At 39.3% G+C, this 24919-nt stretch overlaps 1 long non-coding RNA gene across 3 annotated transcripts; it reads right to left on the bottom strand.

Moving 5' to 3' along the window:
* Positions 1–262: 262 nt before the first annotated feature.
* Positions 263–21515, bottom strand: LOC130184034 (uncharacterized). 3 transcript variants are annotated; one of them, XR_008829913.1, is made up of 4 exons: positions 21390–21515; positions 20939–21023; positions 18981–19087; positions 263–477 (listed from the first exon to the last, which is right to left on the bottom strand). It is a non-coding gene; the product is annotated as an uncharacterized LOC130184034 (long non-coding RNA). The 3 variants fall into 3 exon arrangements; XR_008829914.1 differs by lacking the exon at positions 20939–21023 and having other exon boundaries at positions 21390–21510; XR_008829912.1 differs by lacking the exon at positions 21390–21515 and having other exon boundaries at positions 20939–21322.
* Between the last annotated feature and the right edge of the window lie 3404 nt (positions 21516–24919).

Below are 24919 nucleotides of genomic sequence, written 5' to 3'. Positions count from 1 at the left end.
TGCAGAAGCAGATGATTTGATGGATTTCCTTAAAAACCCATTGTGACACGTGTCTGCCTGGAGCAATGATGTCATCAGGGTGAGAGAGCTGGAAGAGTGACACCGCGGGGCCATTAGCACAAGGTGGCTGTCATTCTTGGTTTTTCCCCCCAGGCTCTTAGTCTGTGCTCACCACAGGCATGGCCTCTATCTGCTGTCAAAGCAGCCATGCCCAATCCCTGTCCCACCTCAATCCCTCCATCCTCGACTCACGAGGCAAAGTTCAGAGCGAGGTGAACGGAAAGTAAGGAGGTTTCTGTCTGTCATTATGATGTTAAATCTTTTATTTCAGTTCTTAACCCAAGGGCCGTTTTTCTCACGCTCATTTCTTTCTCTCAACAAAAAGGAACAAGAACTTACGAAAAAAGGGGGCATCCATGGTCAAGGTAATCACTCTCCTGCCGGGCCAACAGTTGAGGATATGGCACGATGGTCGCACTACAAAACAATAAATGAAAAAACATCAGCAAACAATAGGAAAGAAGAAAAACAAAAAGAGAAATTAAGCCTTTGGGTCCATTTACAAAAGCGTTTGTGGTGTAGACCCCATGTGTTTTCCCTCCGTGCTTCACCAATTTATCATTACAGCAAATCAATTTCAAGTTGAAGTTGAAGTGTGTATTTCTTAAGACGATCTGTATAGTGTTGTGTACTACATGTTACTAGTCCCATCTGATGTGCCCTTTTCCAACTTCTCACCCTAATTCTTCCAAAGTCCTATCATGAACTGCCATGCATTGTGTATTTTAGTTTGTGTCTCTATTGTGTACAGAGCTGTAATTTTCTGCACACTAAGCTCAAATTTGACACAATCAAGTTTAGATGATGTCACTTGGGCCCTGTTTTCAATTCGCAATCATAAGGTTGACCAACCCCATGTGAAAACAAATGCAGAAACAAAGAATGACCTTTGCTGCTGCAATGCTCGGTTGTTGCAAAGGTCAGACAAGGGTTTGGCTAGACTCTGGGTATCTGCAAAACCCAGAGTCTAGCCAAACCCTCTGGGTACTCTGGGTATGCTACTCTCTGTTCTTCCACTTATCTAGTGAGCTTAGTAAACACTGAACAATGTAGGGTCTGTAGCAGGACACAAAATCACTGGGACGTGCAAAAATAACAAAGTCAAAAGACATACACAGACACAAAATGCACAACACATACACAAGACATTGTCACTAGCTAAACCTCAAAATCAAGGCACCAGAAGTTTCTCTTATTGATCAGTGTCTCTGACCGACTACCTGGGGAGAACAGATTCATGTAACTTATGAGAAAGACTTTAGTTTACAGTTAACATGTGCATAGAACCACAACCATCCCCACAAAGCATAACACTCAAGTCTGGGCAGTAGGTACATACACTATACAATATATGTTACCACCTCTGAGGTGATGGCAAGCAGGATATCCGTTTCACAACAAAGTTGGATCAGGTGTTCCTGCACTCCTGTTCCCTGCTTTTGATGGATGTGTGTCCAAATTTTCTGATCCAGATATTTATGATTAAGATTAATTTAAATGTACTTGACCAGAGTCAGGATGATCTAAATCAGATCAACAGATGATAAAATTATTTTAAAAAGCATCAGAAAATGGAGAGCAAAGGATTAAACAGTGCAGTGTTTAGTGCAGAGTGGCAGTCTTATGAACCTCACTTGCATCACTCTTTGTTGCCCCCCGCTCATAGCATTTTTACTATATTTTTTTTCCTTCTCACACACGTTTTAGTACAAATTAGCAAAACAAACTGTTTTGATGGATGTGTGTTGTGGAACACGTCCTGGGTTGCTTAGAAATGTGACTCTAATCGCCACTGAATCAGAAAAGGTGGAACGGTCCTCCTTAACAAACAGAAAGGAGCAGCATTGTATGTTGTTTATTTATAAGGCTCTACTGTACAAACTGCCTAGTTACCTCTGCTCTCTGGTTACATTTAAATACAGTTCTTACAATGTCAGGTCACAGGACACTTTAACTTTAGCTGTACCCCTTGTTCACACTTGGAAAACATAGGTTCAAATACTATTCTGCATACAAACGGACTGGAACATTTTAATCATCTGTGTCTGTCTATGTATTAACTGTAACTGTTTATTTCTGTACACAGATCTGTTTAAATAAAGGATTTGAGTTTAAAAATAAAAAGTCCACTCATTTTCCTGTGTACTATCCTTTATATTTACGATGTTGTGGAAACAAGTTGTTTTGTATTGGGATTTCCAGTGTTTCTCAAGGTCTGTTTCCAGCATTAGTAACTATAGGACCCTCACCCATCACATTCCTCTGCCTTTAGCTAATATTCTCTGTGTACATTCTCCATCCTCTTCTGCCACATCAGATAAAGTGAAGTTTAGCATTTTGGACAACAGCAAGCTGACACCTGATACAAGCTGATGACTGCTGATATCACCATGTTCCCTTCACGATATGAGTGAGGTTACAAAATCAGATACTGGTCATAAACAGAAACATGCTTCGTTGTCAGTCTGGGCAAAAACACTTCGCCTGGTTACTGCCGCGATTGCACGGCCTTGGTGTTTGTCAGCGGTCCATAACCTTATGAAACAATGCAACCTGATCTGCTGTGGGTATGAGGCATAAATGTAGCTTTAATTAGCGATAACCAATTTAGCCTGGCTACTTGGACCACTGTTTGACATCAATCAAGAAGACGCTGATGGAGACGCCTTTTGTTGGCTTGAGATAGGCTACATTGTCCAGTGTCATACATCAGAGGAGACGCGGTAAGCCGAGCTATATCTTCTTACTTACTCTGCTAATTTCATTGCTGGCAAGCCTTGTTTGCTCTCTTCATCTTAATGCGCAGCCAGCTTGCTGCCATTTGTCATGTTGTATTTTCTTCTGCAGTAATGGGGCCAGTCAACCCTTCTAACATGGGAAAAGAGCATGACATCAGCGTATGGTTATTTTCTTGACTTAACCTGCCTGTGGAATCAACAACACATATTGAGTCAGTGTGTAGGTGTGTGTTGCACTTGAGTGAGATCATACATGTGAGAGCAATAAATACAGACCCGCCGCCTTTGGTCTATTCAGTTGCACGTCGCCTATCACATTCAATGACATCACACACATAAGCAGTAAAGCGGCGCTGAAAAGGGATGTCACACACAATTTGCCACACGTCCACTTCCTGTGTTTCATAGTCCTCTGGGTCTTTGTCTCTCTCCCTTTCTTTTGGGATGATGCATGGCAGTCTATCAGGCAGAGATGAATGGGGAAGGCGCTGCTTAAAGCTTCAGGTTCACCTCAGAGCCCACTCCCCAAAACTGACTCCTAACATTCTGTATGAAGGATGGAGGGTAAGGGATCTGATAAGAGGTCTGGTGAACAAGGGTTGTTCTGTGTTTCCCTATCCACCCCACCGACACCTCCTCACAGCTCTGTTTGTGAATATTATAAAGTATAATACAGCCAACAGCAGACAGAGCAGGGTTTTGTCGATTCTGTCACAATGCTAATCCTTTAATGGACTGAAGGTTAGTTTGCAAAGAGCCAAAGAATGTCCACAAAGTCTTTGCTGTATCAGTAGGTGTATAATATGAGAACTCTTGAGAAAAGATGGATCGTTGCGATACTGTTCTTGATGCAACATCCATCTTCGAACTTGTGTTATCTACGAGTGATGAAGTGATAAAAACTTAATGCAGCTTACTTGCAGCAAACACAGTGGAGAATATTGGTTTGATTTATTAAATTTCAGGAAAAAAACAGGTTATGGTTCCCTTAAACGGTGATTAAATGCTGCTGAAGGTCTGTGAAATCAATCACCAACTGTTTAAATAATGCTCAAGAAAAACGTGCAAGGCGGGAAATTTATGTTAGCTAGCCTGCTACAGTAAGTCACAAAGGCAAAGCAAGCCTTCAGCTCACAGAAGAGCACACATACCATGTATAGTGACATAATGAAGACACATACAGTACCAATAATGTATTTTGTTTGTGATAAGAAACAAATATGTTGACTATTGTGAGAAAAAGTAGTAGATACACAACTCAAAAACTTGGGCGATTGTCATGTTTCATGTGCAGAAGATGTAAATATTTGCTTTTAAAAAAAAAAAAGAAAAAAAAAGAAGAAATGAACTGCACATGGCTCCAGAGACCCATGGGAAAAATCTTGTTAAATTTAATCTGTCCTTCATGTTCTCAGACACAAACAGAAGCATCTGAATCTGTTTACCATCTGCCCTCAACTGTTTTTGGTGATGCAATACTCACATAAGTTTGCTCCTATAATATGTGGAGTGCCTCAGGGCTCAATTCTGGGACCAATCATATTTTCTTTACATATGGTTCCCCTCTGTTGCATTATACATAGGAATGGCATTGCATTCAGTTATTATTAAGATGACACTGATATATTCTCAAGTGAAGCCCATCAACTGTGTGCCATATATATATATATATATATATACACACATACACACACACACTGATATGAAAAGAAATTGAATGTTGACAAATGTCTAAGAAAAAAATCTTCATTCTTATCATTGGTCAAATGAATCTGCATTTTTTTTATTAGAACCTGTTGTGTTATTTTTGCTTTTGAAAACTATATTAACCAGCTCTTCCAGTTCTGATTCGCAGATTATAGTAGATTAGTTTTGATTTTCAATAATCACATATGCCTTAATTCCTATGCAGCTGATTGACTGCAATCTGCATAAACCAAAGCTAAGAGTTGTCTAATGTAATGTACCTTAAGGGGTGTGTTCAGAAATGAAATGATGATGCAAGAGAAAAGGTTCAGTTCCCTCACCCATCGCAGATTTAATTTTATGGCTGTTTTACTTACACAGTATTTTGTTGATTTTGTTCCTATGTTTTTTTTCTCATAGTGTATGTAAATTAAAGCACTTTGCAACATTGGTCTTGAAAACTGCTATAAAAATAAACTTTTTAATTTTTATGTTTTCAAACATGTGCAGGATTTGGTCAGCGTTTGAAGAGGTGGGTGGCTTATACAAAACAGGACAATTGTTCTGAAAAAAAACATCTCTTTGAAATTATCTCTTTTTTTGTCTCCCACTGTTCTCCCACCCTCTTTCTTTCTCTTTCACACACCCACAAAATGGTCTGTTTTCAATTTCCACCTCTACATTCAAATCACCTGATGACAACACAAAGTGACTCCCATATATTTCCATCTCTGCACCCCTGACATTAATCAGCAGCTTGTTGATTGTAGATGGTGATAACACTCAGGGTTGGGTTGCCAGTTTAGCTGGTTCATCAGTTAACTTGATCGATTATACAGCAGTTGTAGTAGTCAAGTCTATACCTTTCAAATTAGTTGTGGTCTTCACTGCCAACAAATATATAGAGGTTTTGTTAACTTATAGTTTTGTGAAAGGCGATAATAAAGTAGCCTGTATTTTTTAGGCTTTTGCAAATTTTCTTATTTCATATAAAAAATCTACCGTCAATGTTGAGAGATCACAAAAATAAGGCCATTGAGAAGTATTTTTCATCAAAAGTGAAGCATATCTGTCATCACCTGGACAGGTAAACTGCTGCACAATGTGCTGTCATCACATCAGGCTCATTCCCGTAGTTTAAGTTACACTAAGTTTGATGAATGCAATGCAATAAGAAAATATTTTCATATGATATGTATATTTCCATATTTTCATTTGTGGAAGTCTCATCATGTTTCTGTGTTTGTGTTGGTTCACATCATGAAGAAATGTCACCACACAAAAGGAGAATGGAGCAAAAATGAACTGGGTTAAAAAAACTGTTTGTTGTCAGTGGAATAATTCCATGTTTTGACCTTTTCCCTCATTTTCACATCAAGCCATGCATTCCCGCTGTAATTTGAACGAATTAGGCTGTTTTTCTTTTGTTTTGTCATTGCCTTTCACCACAATGATGACCCTTAAATGTAACACAAAGGTTTTTCCTTTTTTTCTGTTTTTGTCTCCAGACTGTATTGTGACTATGACACAAGTTCACTGCAGCTAAACTGAAGGAAAATATAGATCAGTGATACATATCTTCTGGCATTGCTCAATTGAACCTGGTGACTATAAAGTTCCGAAAAGTTTTAAAATCAAGTCAAGCATTTATTAGGTCTGTTTAAGTCGCATGAGTCACGAGTCGATATCCACAGGCCGATCTGCCTCCAAAATGACATTAAGCATAGCTATTGATTGAGGTTCAGCACCTAAACATTAAACTAAAAATATAGCGGGATATTACATGCTTTAACCATTTAGGGTGGTTATCTTCTTTTTGCACAAATATCAGATGGTGACCACCCATTTAAGCTGCGATAGCGCTGCATTGATTTTCTGCTGACTGGTGCCAAACCTGCTACTGTGCCAAAATATGATTTATAACACTCTGAAAGGATATGTTTTGAACTTATAAGATCATGTTTTTATGACAACCATATGGAAAACAGCACCCAACAGATATGACCACATCCCTATGCACACTCATAAAGTTAAATGTCACTGAGCCAAAGCAATAAATTTTTGTCTCTTGCCACACAGTTGATCTTATGCAGTACTTCTCTGAGATTTAGCAAGTGCGTGGGATCGTGTGTAACGTCAAAGTGATATGAATAAATAAATAACACATATCACTATTGTTGATAGCACTTCTTGGTGTGCCTGACAAGACCCACTGATAACTGGAGACATTTATAGACTTAAATTATAAAGACAAGGATAGGGGGGGAAAAGAAAAAAAAAAAAAAGAGAAAAAGGAAAACACGTAACCCAAATGTAAAAATGAGAATTTCCACCTAGAGAAGCGGAGATGCTTTTCTAGTTTCTCTGAATATGGAAATGGCCTGTGAGGCATCATTGCGTCAGTGTCTGGCGACGCTTGCCTCTACCATTAGAAACACAATGAGGTCAGGGGAGTGAGTGACAGAGTGTACCGTGGACCTTAAACACCTCACAGAAAGCAGGGCTATTAGCTGCCTATTAAAACTCAAATAGCAAAAGAGCGTGTCTAACATGTCTCACAGCAAACTGGCAGTTATTCACCTGGTGATTTGGGCCGTTTTGTTTCACTGATCTGTCAGAAACATTGACTGTGCTACAAACCAGATCTTCACCCACCCCCGCTCCACACTTTTCATGGAGAAAAAACTTTGAGTTGCTTCTTGGAGGTGAATTCCTAAGCTGCTCATCAAATGCAAACGACTCATTAAACTGCCACGATTGATGAATTGATTCCCTTAAATCAAAGTCATTTCCACTCACACACGACTGATAATATGACCATATTGATTTCATGTCAGGAAATTACCTGGAAGGTGGAGCAGTGGTATAAACGTGGCCATGCTTTGTATATGTTTACCAGAGGTCTGTCACATCAAATAAAGCCAGAAGTGCACCAATGGTTTACATCATGTCACTTTGTTGTATGGGTCAGGGGGCCAACACTAAACACAATCAATGACTGGCCCTCTTGCCTCGCCTCCAGGACACACCAGTGAGGGTCCTTAGCGCCATTATGTGTATGTGTCTATGAACCTGTCACACACTAAAGCCGCTATTACCAAGTAAAAATAAATGGAAACTAATTTAGCAAATGGGGAGCAAAAGCACCACCACATGGTACACGACCCCTGTGACACCGGGGTTTGACCAACTCGCTGATCTCTCTGGTTCTGTTTGTTGCTCCTAGTGGGCTAACAGTTGACAGAACAGGGGCCTGGAGGTTCACAGTGCTTCCCACCTTTCACAGATGGGCAGACAGCTGTGGCACATTCCCTGATATCCCCACCGTGTCCCAGTGAGAGCCACCCCATGCTCTGCACTGAGAAAAGGACAAGTTATAAAAACAGCTAACACTGCCAAAGCCTCTGGGGCTCATCACTAGAGGCGAACTTAACTTCTTAAAGAGCTTCTAAAGCATGGATTCAGCTTGTCATTCCTTTATTTCCATGCAACATATTTTGCATTATTTACATGTATTCAAACTGCATCATTCTGTAATTATTTTGCATAAAATAACACTCATGTGCTAAAAGAATAGTGAACAGACATTTCAGGAAATAGGCTTATTCATTTTCTGGCTGAAAGGTAGATGAGAAGTCAAGAAGTTTATGTAGACTTACCACCGGCAGCTTTGCTTAGCACAGCACAAAGACTGGAAACAGGTGAAAGCAGCTATTCAGTCTAGTGTCAACAACAAAACCCACCTACCAGCACCTCTAACATTAAATAATCAACATGTAAACAAGCTGAAATGTAATGACGACATGTAGTTGTTTCACAGGGGGGTTATGCGCCGGATGTGAAACTCTTGGCAAGAGAGCAAATAATAATTTTCTTCTACATATGAAGAGTAGAAACAGTTGAATCCACGTGGAATTTTTTGTTCAGTACCAATTAAAATCTGGATAGAGGGACATTTTAAATGTTTAAATCGTGTGCGATTAAGTGTGAAATTCTACGGCATCTATAAATTTGTGATAAATGGTGTGGTTTGGTGATGTCTTACTGTCACAGTTGTGACCACAGATCATTCCTATCTGGAACAACATTTTCAGAACTGTTGGTGAGAGGCCAACAGATTGATGTGAAGCACATTAGCTGGTTTCCAAAGAAATGGCTGGGAACACATTTAAAATGCGGTTATGAAGATGTCTTGTTTGAAGCCTCTGACCTACCACACCCCAGGTTGTTGGGTGTAGATGGGAAAAATGACTCTCTGCTCTCAAAATTAAATTCCACAGTTGTTTTTTTTATGATGTAGAGTTGCCTCTGTGGCAGAAGTCAATGCTGACTGTGTTTTTTTGTTTTTTTTAAATTAATAATCAAACGGACTAGAGTCATGTTTTCGGAGAAAAAAAACGAGTTTACTGACAGTGATGCATCAAGTTGTAGTGTTAGTCGTTATCCAACTGTATCGCTGCCTGGAAGGTTGAAAGTTCAACGAGTTTTCTTCCAAAAAGTGAATACTGATAAAATGCTCAAAAGCTCTTAGTTTTCGTAAATGACGTTTGAAAGGAAAAATCACACAAAGTTTTATATGATGCAAAAGTAAGGTTCAGCTCCTCTGCTTTGGCATGTCCAAAATGCATCTGTCAAAGTCAATGGATGCAACTGGTTCTTTTCTAAAAACCAAAGCCTGAGATAACCTTTTAACAATTTTATAATGATAGTGCCTTTCTATACTTTGCTATCATCATGTTTAATCAGTCTATCACTATGATGGCAACCTTTTTTGATAGAACATTGTGAAACATATATGAATATTCTTACGCTTAAAAGTTATCACATTATTTGGCCATACAACATTTGTCGTAAGTCTTCTTAATGATGCCATATTTCACCATTTCTGTGGTCTATCCGAGAACATAGAATACATATGCATCCACCCGGACCCTCTGCGCAGATAATTAATAACGAATGTGTAGGGCAGAACCTTTTATATCATCCGTGGCTTGTCTATCACACGACACCGCACAGGACACTGGAAACCAGCCAGCCTTTCAACACTACACCCACCCATGCTGTTTTTAACATGCTAGGTTTTTTTTTTTTTTTTCCTTTCTTTCTTCCTCCCCACTGCTTCCCCTGCCATGGTGAGGGAGACATTTTGTGCTAAACACCTTCATATGCTGCGTTCAGGTTGCCAGAAAAGCTCTCCACGTATGGAGACTGGCCTAGGCCTCTCTATGGCTTATTAAAAAGTTGGCCCGTCAATGCCACTTTTTTGCCACTTTTCTGCTGGATGTCCAAACAGAGGAAGAGGAAAGGTGTAAATCCCTGTGTTACTAGTGATGAGTACGTTTCTCTTCACACTGCAGCAGGGTGGGCCAATTAGAGAGGGTGATGACCCAGCTCTTTGGCAACGTCACACCAGGAACATCTCGTAATATCGTAAACAGCTGTCCTTCCTACCTTTGATACAGAATATGCTTTTGACCTCAGTAATATGATGTTCATCCGGGGATTTCAACATGAAATAATAATTTAATTGCAGAGCAAGCTGTCAACAGTATCTAAAGATGCAATTGTAATGAATGACTCGTCAGTCAGTGTGTACCTTTGTGGGATTATATCCAGCCCAGAGGGAAGGCCGGGCAGAGATATGGTTTCAGTAGACCTCTGGACGTCTGAAGAAGTATGTGGTCATCATTGTGATTTAAGAAGAGCAAAACCAAATAAAAAAAAAAAAAAAAGACAACAGCCTGACAGATCCTTGTTCTCTCTATTTTGGCTCAACAAGCTCAGAACACAGCTTTTCACTCAAAAATTTAAGTTAGTTTGTGGGAAATTGGCTCACTTTAGTTAGTATTGTGCAAGTTACAAAAACATCTAAAATGATTAAAGGCTAAACATTCATTTCACAGAAAGAGGTGAAAAGCTTTCTCTGGAAAGGATTGTGTAAAGCTATGTTAGATCACGCTTGGAATTTGTATTTTTGACTTTCAGTATATGCCATGGAAATTCTGTACAGAGGGGGTTTTCTGTGCAAATGTAGAGCTGCTTGTTTTACTTCTTGTTATATCTTATAACTGTAGCCATTACCAACAATGACTGTTCACCTTTCCCTGTGACTGCTGCTCGGGTCCAACTTTCAGCCGTTTGATCATATTGACATATTTTATTCTTTCTGTTCAGTGACATTTCATGAGAGAAAATAAATGTGTCGTATCTTTGTGGTTTTGTCCATTATTCCTTTTTGGGTTTTATAGTATTTCACTCATTAGATATATAGAGTTAGTTTGAAGTCTTACACAATGGCTTTCCTTTAATGGAAAATCATCTGTCCATGCCTCAAATACATACTATGCAGAAAAATGCAGAAAAGTACATAATGTTTCCCTCCTACTATTCCTATTAGCACTTGGAATATTATAGCATGTGGAATATTATATTATAGCTGAGGTAATATGAGCAAAAAATGCTCTTTCATATAGGGGACGTTTATGAAATTGGTCTCGTTTAAACCAGGTTGGACCCATTAAAATGAGACTGCAGACAGATCACAGTTCACAGCTGTATTCCACAGATAGCCATAATACATGATTCTCTAATTAGGCAATTTAAGTTTTATTTCTCCCTGTCTGCCACCCTCTCTCTGCGCTTGTCTTTTGGGCGAAATTCCTATTCACTGAATCAGGGGAGCAACCAATCATGATTCAACCTGGGTGTAGAGGAGAGCCTCAATAGACAGACAATTAATAGACAAGACAAGACACCAAAAATGCATGACGGATCATGTGCTGGATTCAAACCCACAACATTAAAGCCTCAATTATACGATAAGATAGCTGTGGACACCAGGGACTCGTTGCTGCTTGGAGAAGCGCATGCACAGTTGGTGTCCATGCGACACAACAAATTGGAGGGTACAGGGACATCCACACAGAGCATCTCTGCTGCTGACTGGTCTTACTCTAGCTGCACAAGTACATATACATACATACTTTAATCGCTTGAATATCTATGCAAAAACAAAATTCAGTTTGTTTAAAAATAGCCAAATATGTACAGAAAAGTAAATGATTTGGTTCAGTTAAAACAAACAGCCCCTTTTGTGAAGGTGAAGGGCAAACAGATTAATAGCATGTAGGGAGCACAGTGCTGGAAAAAGCAACCAGTGTCCAATCTGTATTAAAGGGTAGCCAAGGGTCACAGGCCTATAAATTATACCAGAAGAGCATTGGGCAGGTGCGTGTGTGAGTGTGTGTGTGACTGTGTGTGTGACTGTGTGTGTCTGTGTTCACCATTAACTTAAAGACATAATTTTAATATGGAGTATTTTTTATAGTGTGTTATTGTATCTTTTACTTAAGTAAATGGAATATTTGTTTCTCTACTGAGAGGGGCTATATATCTGCAGTTAAGTGCCACTTACCAAATTAAAAATTGAATTAACTGAAAGTACATTACCATCCATCTGTTTTTACTGTGTATTTTCAATTTGTTTAGAAAAAAGGAAAAGTGAACATGCTGTAAATTAAAAGAAAAAAAAAGGTCAAAACTGCAAAAAAAGTTTCCTAGCTGAGTTGGAAACGGTGGTGCAAAATGCAAGAAGTGCAATGGAAAAAAAGTTAGCAAAAAACATGTAAATGCGATATTTCTTTGACAATTTCCACATTGTTTTCGATGCATTTAAAGACAGATGTTGACTGGTGTTCTCTTAATCACGGAAGTTTCTGCAAGGGTGTAATGGCACCTGACTGGAGAATTAGTGCCATCACCAGCTGTCAATGTACCCATGGAAATGGGTGGAAACAAGGATTACTTTGCATTTTCTTTTGCAGATTTTCTGGAAATTCAGTAAAAATTTGCACTAAATTTGGACGAAAAATTGAATTGAGATTGCAAATAATCAGTATGTAGCCAAGATTCTCATTCATTCTGTCCTCTGGGAAGTCGTTATGTTGTGAGAAGGCACAAAGTCTGCTGAATATAACCAGACACTGGTGGTCTCTCAGGTAGTTAAAACTATTATGCCATAGACTCAGTGGTCCCACATTACCTTACATAACTTTGCTTTGTCCTCTTTCATAGTTAAGTCTATTGTAACCATGACTGTTGATATACATCAGCCTGTAAACAAGCAAAGTAACAATAGACTTTGGTAAGGACTCTGTTACGATTGCAAATCCTCCAGGTTTATAACTGCCCAAGCAAATGCAAACAAGACTTTCCATGAGGTCATAATTGTTTCTCCAAGCCCCCCCAAGATTCTGGAGATATAAATAATAAGATGAGGAACATGTTGGGCACCAGTTGAGTTTCAGTAACTCTGCCCCAAGGCAACAAATTTGCAGATGGAGGAAGAGCAAAGCATTAATGTGTGTGTTATTTTTGGTATCTCTCACACACATTTTACACACATTTGGTGCTGCAGGAGACTTCTGACGTGAGGATAAGCTCTCATGCTGGGGCTTAACATGAAAAGCCAAGATTTGGCCCCATGGTGATTGTGAGAGAGACAAAATACATCTAAAAACAAAGCTATGAAATCCAATCGACCAGTGCTGCTGCATGTGTTCAAAAAACAAAAAACGCCTATAACGTTGTTTTATATACGGATGTTATATAAAGGCCGAAAATGAATATCATTTTTTTGATCTGGGTACTGTCTTGAGTAAGAAAGTGTGACAAATTCTCCACAAATCAAACAGGTCAAAGCCCTCAAGTTATTCATAAGAAATTGGCATCATGCTCTTGCAGATGTTAAACAGAGTAGGTTCCTGCCAAGGACAAAGTCTAAAGTAAGCTAATGTTGACTCACGTTAAGAAGCAGGAGTAAATCTTCATCTTTGGTAAATGAGTCTGCTCCACTCCAACCCGAAGGCTTGGATTTCAGCAGAGAACCAGCGATTAATACCGGCAAGGACATGGCTAACTTATTCATCATGTCACGGACAGTTTAACCTTGGATCAACGCTGGGAGTGTCTTTCACAAATACAAGGTTAAAAATAATCCAAGACGTCCAAGTAAGCCTGAATCTTTCCTAGACAAAACATAAAAAGATTTTTTTCTTCTGTTTGTAAACTTTGTGCTAATGTAGCAGCCCAGTCAAAACTAGCACTTTTGGCTCCAAATAGCCATTTACTCTGCTAACAGCAGAATGAAGTTAAGTCTCCCACAGCCAACTTTGTGGTAAAAGAAAAAACATTAAAGATTTAGCCAACTGCTCGATAGCAAGCGTACATACACCATAGAGACTTCTTTTGAAGCTACATGAGCCATGAAAACAATTCAGCTAACGTTAGCAGAGTCACAGATACTGTGGCGTGCTCAACAACACTTAGTCACCATAGATGCATTTGCAGTAAGTGGAGGCCCTTTCTAAATTATACAACATGCATAAAACACATTTTTACCAAGAAAAATCAAATTTTAAAAATTTTTACAGGGCTCATTCATTAGCCTGTAGCATGTGTATAGAAATTAATTAAAATCAATAGAAATAAAAGATTAAATAACATAATCATAAAATACAGCAGTAACTTGTTATAAATTACTGTTGTTACTGCTGTTGCATCTTTAAAATAAAAAATATATGAGAAAATAATGTATGAAATGTAAGTTAGATGTAGTTTGCAGTAAATTGACACTGAAATTGACAGTGAATTCTGAAATATATCAGGCTAATTTTCATCATCATGCTCACCTTTGTGCCTGACTGGGTATCTGTGAGTGCAGCTGTAACTAAATTCCCTAAAAGTACATGCAGCGTTATGCTTGTGTGGTGTGTGGTGACTGGCACCCTCTTGTGAAATCACCACAGTCTTTCTGTCACCTTGGAGCTGGATAAACGGCCAGATGCAGTCCAGCGTCTGCCTGGAAACTGAGAACTGTGATACAACACTGGCACTGCCGCCAAGCTATTTGGTCGTTGCTGTGGTGATAATGTGCAGCCTAAACGGCGCTGTGGGCAAACTCTGTGATTATAGAGTGAACAAACTTTATCTCAAAAGCAATATACATGTCTCAGATAAGGGACCTTTTGGCTTGATTTGTTGTTTCTACTCTACACTCTCGTGGTTGGAAAAGGTATTCAGATCATTTAAAAGTAGCAATAACACACTAAAAGTGTTCCATTACCAGTTTAGGTACAAGAAGTGTTGACAACAAAATGTACTGCAAGTACACAATTTGAATAGTTACTTGTAACTATTTCAGAAAAAAATGGAAATAGAACACAAAAAACAAACTTAAACACAAATTTACTTTCCTCCAGTATTGAGCAAGTTATCCTGCAAATGTAATCAATTAAATATTAATCATTAAGAAAGTAACTACCATACATGAATTACTCAAAAGCAAAAATCATTAGTTACATTACTCGTCTGCAGAAAACGAGATGTTGTGATTTAACAAGCAGCTACAGTTTGGAGTCATTAACTGACCATCTGCAGATTATTTAACATTAGCCCCGATAACTACATGAAGTCCCGTCCTCACGATCAAACCGCAACTCTAACAAAAGTCAGGTAATTCCTGAATGTACCAGTGGGTGATGTTAGCAACGCTGCTAAGAAGACACAACACATAAAAAAGGGAACTTCGGAGTTACTGGGAATCACATTTCTCTTCTTTTTCACACCTCCAGCCCCAGCACCAAGCTAGCACATACCAGAACAGACTGTCCACTCAATGCAGGACGCCCAAACTGATGAACCTTCAATTTAACTACCAGCAAGACAGCAAACAAGTTGACCCCCAACAACAGAGCATTACCGGGATTAGTAACAGTTGAAATTGTAACCCTTTACAATACTTGCTTAATACTTACTGAAAAAAAGCATGTTACAAAATAATGTATTACAGTAATATTGCTTTCCATTACTCTACTCATATGATCTGAAGTGTGTAGGGTGAGGCTGTACATGTCCATGCACTGATTTGTGCATGTCTGCAGCTGTTTGATGAGATAAATCAAGACCTGACATATGGGAAACGTGTGTGGCCTGTTCCACTGTGCAGCTCCATCCCCATGGCCTGGTGTCACTGAGGTGTCAGGAGATTATACCCACATACTTCTAATGTAAGTGTGTATGGAAGAACCGCTCAATTAATTTGGTTTCATATCTGCTGAAAGGTGTCAGGACAGAGCGGCGTGAGTGTCTTTAAATTCTCTTACACCCTCTATTTTTACCAGCCACAGACAGCTGTTCAGTGCAGCACATGGAATCTATTCCAGCAGGTCGTGAACAACCGAATGCCAGACGCCTATCCGCTCTGATCCAACCACTGCAGATTAATTGATTTGCAAATATTGATATAGTCCCGCTTTCATGCCTTGTGTAAAACAGAGACCAGTGAAGTTCCTCTACAACATCCTCATCAGTTCAAACTGCACCCACGGGACTTGGGAGCTCATTTCTCAGTGGTTACAATAAAATAAAGTAAATAAAAAACACACTATCAGCCATCGTGTTTCATTAGGACGGGCTTCCTTTGTATTTCCCAAATAATAGACTTCAATGACCAATTTACCCTAATTTATCTAGGAAGTCACGTTGTGTTAACAGACCACCCTTCAGTGTGCGTTGCTTTGGGAGATCCAGAGTGCGAGATGTCTCTGTTTATCTGCAATTATACAATCACTTTCACAGCTGCTCAGCATTATGGTCAATTTGTTGCACAAGCCTTGATAGGAGCCCACTGCACCATGCCACACTCCACCTATGATATGATGTATTTGATTTGGCATCAGGATGCACACAACTGTCTACTTGACATCTCTAATGTGAAGGGAATCACTGAACGTGTGCCAATAAGCTCACTCAGTGTCAGCGTGATCGATGAAAAGAGGTTTAGCTAAAGATTTCCAGTCTAATCACAGACCAGTCTCTCGACTCTGCCAACATGGTGTGTGTCTGCGCATGTAACCGTGAGTAAATGTGATTAATCTGAAAACCAACGCATTCCCATGAGTGGCCCTTAATAAATCTGACCTCAATTTAGCGGTTTAGTCCAGAGAGCCGCTTCATTTCACTCTAGTGTTTTGTTTTATTCCCTCTTCTCTTGACCACACATACCTGAGCCATGTCTGGCTGTGAGCTGCCAAAAAGTTTCCAAGCTTATTACTGCCACGTCTCTCCTGAGTGTCCTATACGTGGCTGGAGAGATGGCATCTGTGTTGAAAGGATATTTCTGCCCTGGTAGTTGAATGGACTCTTTGTGTGACCAGCTCAAACCTGCATTCTGCAGAGTGTCACGAAAAAGTTCTACTCATGTCCTTATCTGAAAACAGACAGAAATGAGTTCCAGACTTTTAGAGGGAAAAGAGGAAAAAGTGTGCTATCTTAGATCTTGTAGGTGATTTGTCACCCCTTTGAAGGCCATTTTTACATTCTGGCATCATGTTTTAAAATATTGTCATTGTGAGTCACACTGTTAGGGCTGAGGACAGCTGAAAATTACGTTTTCATTAGTGTTGGTTTTCTTTAAAATCAGATGGCTTGTAATGATAGAACTTTAAGTAGTGTTTTCCGTAATTCAAAGCCGGTGGAGCGAGGGACTTTAAGGGCCTCTTGAATACACATAATATTCAACGGAATAATTCACTGTCTTTTTTTCTTCCATTGGAAATTCAGCTTTTTATTAGACTGAAGAATTCTGCTTTCGTCCATGCATAAACCTTTCTAATCCCTTTTCTCAGCACTGGCAGCCAATCTGAAGCAACAGCAATGTCACCTCTATTTGCCCCTCTAAACTTGAATTCAAGCCTCCACACAATAAGCACATAGTAGGTACGGAAAAATACTTGGAATTGCACAACTGTAAAAGAGTATACAGGTAAATCTTGTCACTGTAATGATAATCAAAGGGTGTCATTCTTAGCGGAGATATTTCCTCAAAACTTTCATTTAATTTCTATTTGGGTTATTTTACAGGGCGTTTTCCATCTACTTTTTGCTGAGATAACTGTTGAGGAGATTGTCTGAGAATGAATAAACTCATAACACAGTCTTCATAGATCCTGTTATATATATTCATCACTTGGTTTCCAGCTGGAAGATGATTGATTTTGTCCTCATGCATCGAATCTGGCAGAAGAGGTCCACATTATTTCACCTTTCTTACACTGGTCCATGTTTTTGGTTTCACAGATTTACGGCTGATTATATTATTGCCTTCTAGCATATTTGAAATGTGCAATAAATCTCAGGGAAAAAAAAAAAAAAACAGTCCCATTCTAAACCAGCATTCATCCAGTATAGTCAGTTCAAGTACAGAAACCTTTTTTTTCTCCCCATGGGAACAATTAAATATAGAGTTGTTAACTACTGTTAAGGACATGTCCTCTGTGTGCCCCTGGATCTTGCATCCCTGTCCACAGTTATATAATAAAAGATAAAAGACTGAAAAAAAGATATCATCAGTCATATGCTGGTCAGCACCAGGAGGTATACATTGCTGGGAGTCCTGCTGTTTGTCTCCCATCACCTTCTGTTTGGTGAGGCTGTTCCTAGTGAGGACATACTCACACACGCACAGTATACATGTACATCATCAGTCTTCTGCACAGATACATAGAAAACTAAACACACATCCAGTACAGGTTGAGGGTAGAAGTTGGCCCTTGAAATTTTTACTGGAGGCAGTGAAAACAGTACTGGATGAAACAAAATAAATTCAGAGATAGTGATTGCAAATCACAAAAAAAGATGAGATACCATAAACAATCATTAGAACATAGGTAAAACTGAGTTAGTCCAGTAACAAGAAAACTGGATTTATAAAGTATAGATTAGCTGTCAAATTGGTTATCAACATTTAAAAACCAAGGGTATGTCCCTTTAAGAAGTACAACATATTAGGCCTAATTAGTGTACAAGTGTAACAGCAATAAAACACGAAACAATTATGAAAAAGTAGTCCATCAGTCACTGAGAATGTCGTATTAGCAACATATTAGCCACAGACACAGTATAACGGCTAGCTTGGTAAGCAGTAAACTGACTAAATCAACAAATCACAATCAACAATTAAAATCAAAAGGTGCATAAGTACCAACTGATAATCTTGCAACAAGGGCGTTTGGAAGAAGGATAAAAGATGCCTTTCTGTATTTTTTTGGTTAGAGATCTGACCAAATGGTGGATGTCACAATGTCAGTTACACTGCTGTGGAACAGTGAAAATTAGTGGTTGTTATAGCAACAGAACATTCAACTGCAACCAAGTGGTGGCAGAATGAGTCTGATTTTGTAGAACACAAGCTATTTTATTGGCCAATTTTTTGATAATACAGTTGGTGTCTTTTTATTTGCCAGCTTTCAGTATTCTTAGAAATAGTTTTTAAAGTTTTTTTTTTTATCTCGTGTAACAGAATTGAGTTTTTGTCATAAGAATAGGGTGTGTTCACACAGAAAGTAAAAGTGAAGAGAATTTTTGTAAACCTCACCACTTTGCACAGCTAATGTAACAACTGTGCAGACATTAGGTGTATGTCAGCTAGCAACGTACCTGTGTTTGTGTGGCAGCTCAGCCTCTGACTCATCTCAGAAGTCACCAGGTCAACTTCAATTCTTTCCGGGATGTACCTCCAGTCTCGCTCCTTTTTCCTCTCGTCTCTGTACATTAAAGAAATAACACTAGATCAATAAAGCCCCCACATGAGAGTCTCTTTTGGCCTACCTGTCTTTCCATTGCCTCCTATTCTGTCGGATACAAAGAATAACACTGTTAAAAGTATTATTTCTGGTCCTCAATAAACCTTCATTCTTAACCCAACCAAACTCAAACTAAAAAAAGTGGAACAGTGGAAAATAAGGATTTTTTTCACATTTTTGCCAGGACAAATGGGACATTTGGTCCATATAACATGTTGATAGTAATACATGAACACACACACAACTCAGTTCACTGTTGAAGGTAGTATCTTAGCAGACAATCACATTCAACTTTAAACTTCACTTTCAGCCCAGTGACAGGAATGCCGAGGCAGATAGAGGGATTAGCAGTGCGTTTTACAGGCGCTCTACCACCACTTGACATTGTAAGGGCTCCATCTAAATAGCAGCACCTGAAGAAAAAGCTGCCTTGTGTCCCAATAAGGAGCGGAAGGACAAAGTCACATTTCTGTCATCTACATCATCCTCTGGGGAAGGAAAGTTTTCCTACTGAGCAGCATAACTTCACAGGTCCAAGAGAATTTCTGTCTGTGATTTAAGATTCTTTGAACAATGCTTAAGTGTTTTGGAATATAATACTGAATTATTTCAACAGCTCATAATCAGCTGGTAATGATTTGCGATGTGCAGTGTTAAGTATGTGTGAGGCGGTCTGTGCACAGCAAGTTTTCTGCTCTTAATAAGTGTTGATTTCTAAGGACAATTACTTCAAGTGCTGATTGGAAGGTTGTTTGTCCATTAACAGAGCTGATGAGGGTCTGAGGCAGCAGCCCAAAACTAGCAACCGTGTTAAATCAACTCTGATGGGTGTGAACCAACAGAAACACTGGCAAATTGCATATTTTTAACACTCGTGTCAAATTAACATTGACAAGTTTGTTGTGTGTCTGTGTGTGTTTGAGAGAGGGAGGTGAAACTGGAGGTTTCGTTCTCATTCAATCATTTACCCCATATCTGTCATCACTGATGGAAACAGAGCTGCTATAAAACACAGCATCCAAAAATACCACTGAACCACACCAACCTCAACTCTTGAGATCGAGTTTACATGTTAAATATACATAGCTGATAAATCCATTATAAAAGGAAAGGAAAACATATACTGTTCTATTGTTTTTAGGGGTAAAGACACTGAAACTGCTGAATTTTACCTTTAACTTGTATTAACTTGTTGATACTGTTCTAAAGAAAATTGTGAAACAGGAAAATACGTGGCCTTGACAGTGATAAAACATAATTTGTTTGCTTTTTTGTTAAGAGTTAGATGAGAAGATTGATACTTTTTTCACAATTGTCTGCTAAATATGATGCCAGAGATGGCAACCAGTTAGCTTAGCTTAGCATTATGACTGGACACGGGGAAACAGCTAGCCTGGCTATGTCCACAGGTTAAAAAAAAAATTCACCTACCAGCACCTTGGTTAAACAAACGAGACGCAAGACACTGATGCTGGTGTTTTGTTTTACCTTTGCAGCCGGGCTAGCTGTTAGCTAACCATACTTGGCTCTAGCTTCATAGTGCAAACATAAAGTAGTATCCATATTCCCATGTTACTCTTGGCAAAAAAGCAAAAAAGTCTGAAAGTGCAGGCTAGTTATATACTGTGTAAGTTGTTTATTGTTGCCTTGCAAACTCCATGTAAAATGGAGGAAACGACTACTTAAAACAAGCAAAATTATCTGCAAACAGAACAGGAAAATTTCACTTGCAAAGATTTTGAAAAGTTAAAAAAAAAAAAAAAAAAGCTCGAAACAAGTGAAATGCTATGTAGATTTACACTTTCTGTGTACCTGCGCTTCCTCTGTCATCTCAATCCATTCTCTCCTGTTTTTCTCCGTCTTCTCATATTGTCACTCCACAAAGCTTGAGCTTTGACTGATGCAGTATTTTTATTTTCATGTGCGTCAGTGAAGAAAGTAAACAAAGGGTCAGTTGACATTCCTGTGTAAATGTTAAAGGCCTTCGCTAAGATAATCTCGCAGTAATAATAAATATAAGAAGAACAGCATTTAAACTATCATTTAAAGTTTATCAGTCTGACATTAAATGGATGGAATAAGTGTTAGCTAGTTAGCCAGCTAGCCAATTCACTCTTAGCTAGTTAGCCAATTCACCCACTAGTTAGCATCATGATGGACGGTCACTATTGAACGTATCGAGACGTACAGGAGCTCTCTGTCAGATGAGGTCTGGCTGGGGCTGACAAACATTGAACTATAAGCAGTAAAGTCCTCTAGTTACCTGTATCACGCTTCGATGGATTCAACTGCCTGTCCAGTTTGTTGACACAACAACCACCGTGGTGAGTAAAGATTTTTTCCTAAGGACAAGATCATTCACTCCACTCACCACCACAGGGCAAAAGAAATGACGCAGGTGATCAGATGAAGTCAATTATCATGGCGTTGTACGATATCTTTGCAGCACCATCTAGAGTTAAAGTCAGGCAATTATTTCAGTATTTCACAAAATACAGAGGTCCCCGTCCTTGGCTTGCCCCTCATCTCTGCATGTGGTTAGCAACTCAAGGCTACATTAATTCCTGTAAGCATAGGCGGAATTGACAATGGTCAAGACTCAATAATCTCTGACAGTGTTACAGTAGTTCAATGTTGATTTATTGTTAATCGTTTTTTTCTATTAATTTTTTAATTCAATCTATACAACCATTTTACCAATTCACCTATCAAGTGGGATTATGATCAGTTGATTGACCCGATTTGTTCACACTGTCACCACAGCCAGTGGTTTTCAATGGGAAGCTGTTTGTGAAAGAAACTGTGCCACTTGAGAAGGACAGTACCAGCTGTAGTAGGTCAGCTATAGTGGATCACATCCATATGTTGTATGACGATGAACCTGAGTCTGATTAGAAGCACTGTTCTCTCCCTCCACAGATTACTCATTAGAGAATTAGAGAAACACAGAGAAAAGGAAATATTTCTGTTTCAAATGATGTAATGGATGCAATGCCAAGCTATCATACTTCATCTTCACTGCCCTGTGTTTGTATGTGAGTGTATGGGCGCGGCTGTGGGTGTAATTTAGTGGCACCACAACCAGAGTGAACCATCAGAGGTAACTGAAGCCTGCTGTGTCCAGAACCTTTAATTCACCAGTTTCCAGGCACGCGGCTGAGAGGAGGTCACAGGGTCGTGTGTGTGTGTGTGTGTGTGTGTGTGTGTGTGTGTGTGTGTGTGTGTGTCAGTGTGTGTGTCAGATGGGATGGTGTAGGAAGCAGACCAGACAACTGATAATAGTGCGGTGCACAGGGCAACAGAGCGGACAGAGACTGCTTTAAGTCTGAACCACGGTTTACGTGAGTGATAGGCACAGAGCCACTTGGCCTGAGACAAACTCCCTGAAAATCATCCTTGTGATATGTCAGAGTGGATAGAGACACATGAGTATGATTGTTACTGTTCTTTAGAAAATTCAGTCTGAAATTCTGACTGAACGTAGTCTGACTTCACTGGTGAAACTCTCTTGTCTTTGATTGGTATCTCCTTAACTTTTCTTCAATTTTAATATAGTTCAACATTTTGGGAAATACGCTTATTCACTTTTAGTGAAGAGTTCGAGTTCCGTGCTGGAGCTGCTTTCTTCTGCTTCCAGTCTTAATCGAGGTCCCTTTCCCTCCCAGCTGCCATTTGCTCAGGATGGAAAGCTGCCTCCACCACACTATCAAATTATAATTCATCACACTTCCTCACACATCAACAATTAGTGCCTCTCTTGACCATTACATGTCAATTACTATTGACAGCTGCGGAAAGAAATGGAATCATTTCAAGGAAATAAAAACATAGCAATGTGAGATCGCTGAGGCACTCTAAAGTTTAGGGGAAAACATGAAAACAAGTAAACATAAAAAAAACTAATTAAACACAGCACGAGTTATGTTTGTAAATGACACCATGACTGTCCTTCATGCATTCTAAAAGATCTTGCAGTTACTGCGCAGCCTGGCATCTGCTTTACCCCTGAGTCGCAGTCTGTTCTACAAATGACTGAAGGAGGCATTATGCAAATGGGAGGGAATCTAATCTGAAGTTCACAGTGTCTGAGTGCTGTGTAGCAGTGATCAAAGGCGCGTGTGTATTCCAGCTATGGTCCAGCAAACCCTCGGGGCAGTTGGGTCATGAAGGCCTCTGATAGCCACTGCCCTGGGGCGGGACTGAGGAGGATGGAAAGTATTTATTAGACCTACATTATCTACACAAAGAGACAAAAAGAGAGTGCTGCTGATAGCGAGGGGATAACCCATGAGGGGGGATCTCAGTGAAAATCAGAATAACAGAGAGATGATTTCTTTCAGTTATTGCAGGAACTGGGTTATGGCCGGCCAACCAGCGCTAAATGAGCCAGTAAAAGTAGTCGATAAATCATCGACCTGCATGCCTTATCTTTTTTTCTTTTTTTTTTTCTACCTCCCTGTATCTTTTGTCTATTTGGGAATTCCACATATATCATAAAAAATGGATGAGTGAAGTGAATTGTAAATTGCTGTAGTGGGAATAGTATCAGTATGAATGCAACATTCACAGACGAGGCAGTGATTTATTGATTTATCAGAGCTGTGGAAGAGATTACAGATATGAGCTGTGACAGGGGAATATTCGACATCAGTCCTATGTTGAAGATATTCTTCATTCAGGTAATGAACAGTAGTTGGACTCTGCATCTGCATCATTTTGCCTGTTACAGAATTGTGTGTAAAAAGTAAACACATAAACTCTTGGCGCGGTAAGAGTGAGTTTGAAACCATGAATGAATATGTGGTGGCCAAGAAGGATACAAAAACAAAATGAGAAATATAACACAAAACTAGAATAACATTTCATTTTTTATTATGATACATATCTTTGCTTGTTTTTTTCTGTGTGAGTGTTTCCATTTTAATTACATTCTTCACATGACAAATTGCTGTAAATGTAGGTCAAGTGTTTCTTGGAGACTTATCAAAAAAAAGGATATAAGGCACAATGAAGCATGAGTGCCACCTGTTGGACAGAAGAAAGCACGAGTAAAAAAAGCTTGAAATCACTGTTAAATAGCTCTCTACTCGCCACACCACAGTTTGGTTTGCTTTTTCAACAAACACACTCCACATCCCTCCATGAGTCTTGTCAAACTGACATAAGTAAATGGGAAACATAAACAATTTTTCCATCTCGCCAAGTTCAGTAAAATCTGTAAAAAAAATCACAATATTTTGAAGGTCAGTATAATGGCTGAGTGCCTTCTGTGTGTTTGACTGATAAAGTGAGTTTATGATCACACACACACACAGACTCACACACACTAACACACACACACACATACGCATACACATTTCTGAACTATGTCATAGCTGAGGGAGTTAAATCCCAGACACACTGTCTGGAAGAGGGCTCATCACTCAGCAGCCTAGGGGGCTAAGCTGCCGGGTGTGTGTTGTAAATGTGGGGCTATTACGGGGTTTAACTTTTTGTGCAAGTGAGTGTGTCCATGTGTGTAGGAAGTGTGTATGTATGTGGTCCTCTGTGTTGGGTATTATGGGAAATTGCTGCATTGCTTAGGGTTTTATGATTCATTATGTTTTCAGTTCTTGTGCACAGATGCATCCATATACTGTACTCAAGCCTTGTATGACATGAAATATACCTGTGTGTATACACTAGTTTTTATATGTTCAGTATATGATCATTGTCAGCCACTCTGCAGGGCAGGAAGTATCTACCGACAGTTCATGTTGTTTATTAGAGGAAGCATCTGCATTATTGAGGGAT

Source organism: Seriola aureovittata, chromosome 16 (assembly GCF_021018895.1).
Source record: "Seriola aureovittata isolate HTS-2021-v1 ecotype China chromosome 16, ASM2101889v1, whole genome shotgun sequence".
In the NCBI taxonomy this organism is placed as follows: Eukaryota; Metazoa; Chordata; class Actinopteri; order Carangiformes; family Carangidae; genus Seriola; species Seriola aureovittata.
This window is presented reverse-complemented; position numbering and strand designations above follow the sequence as displayed.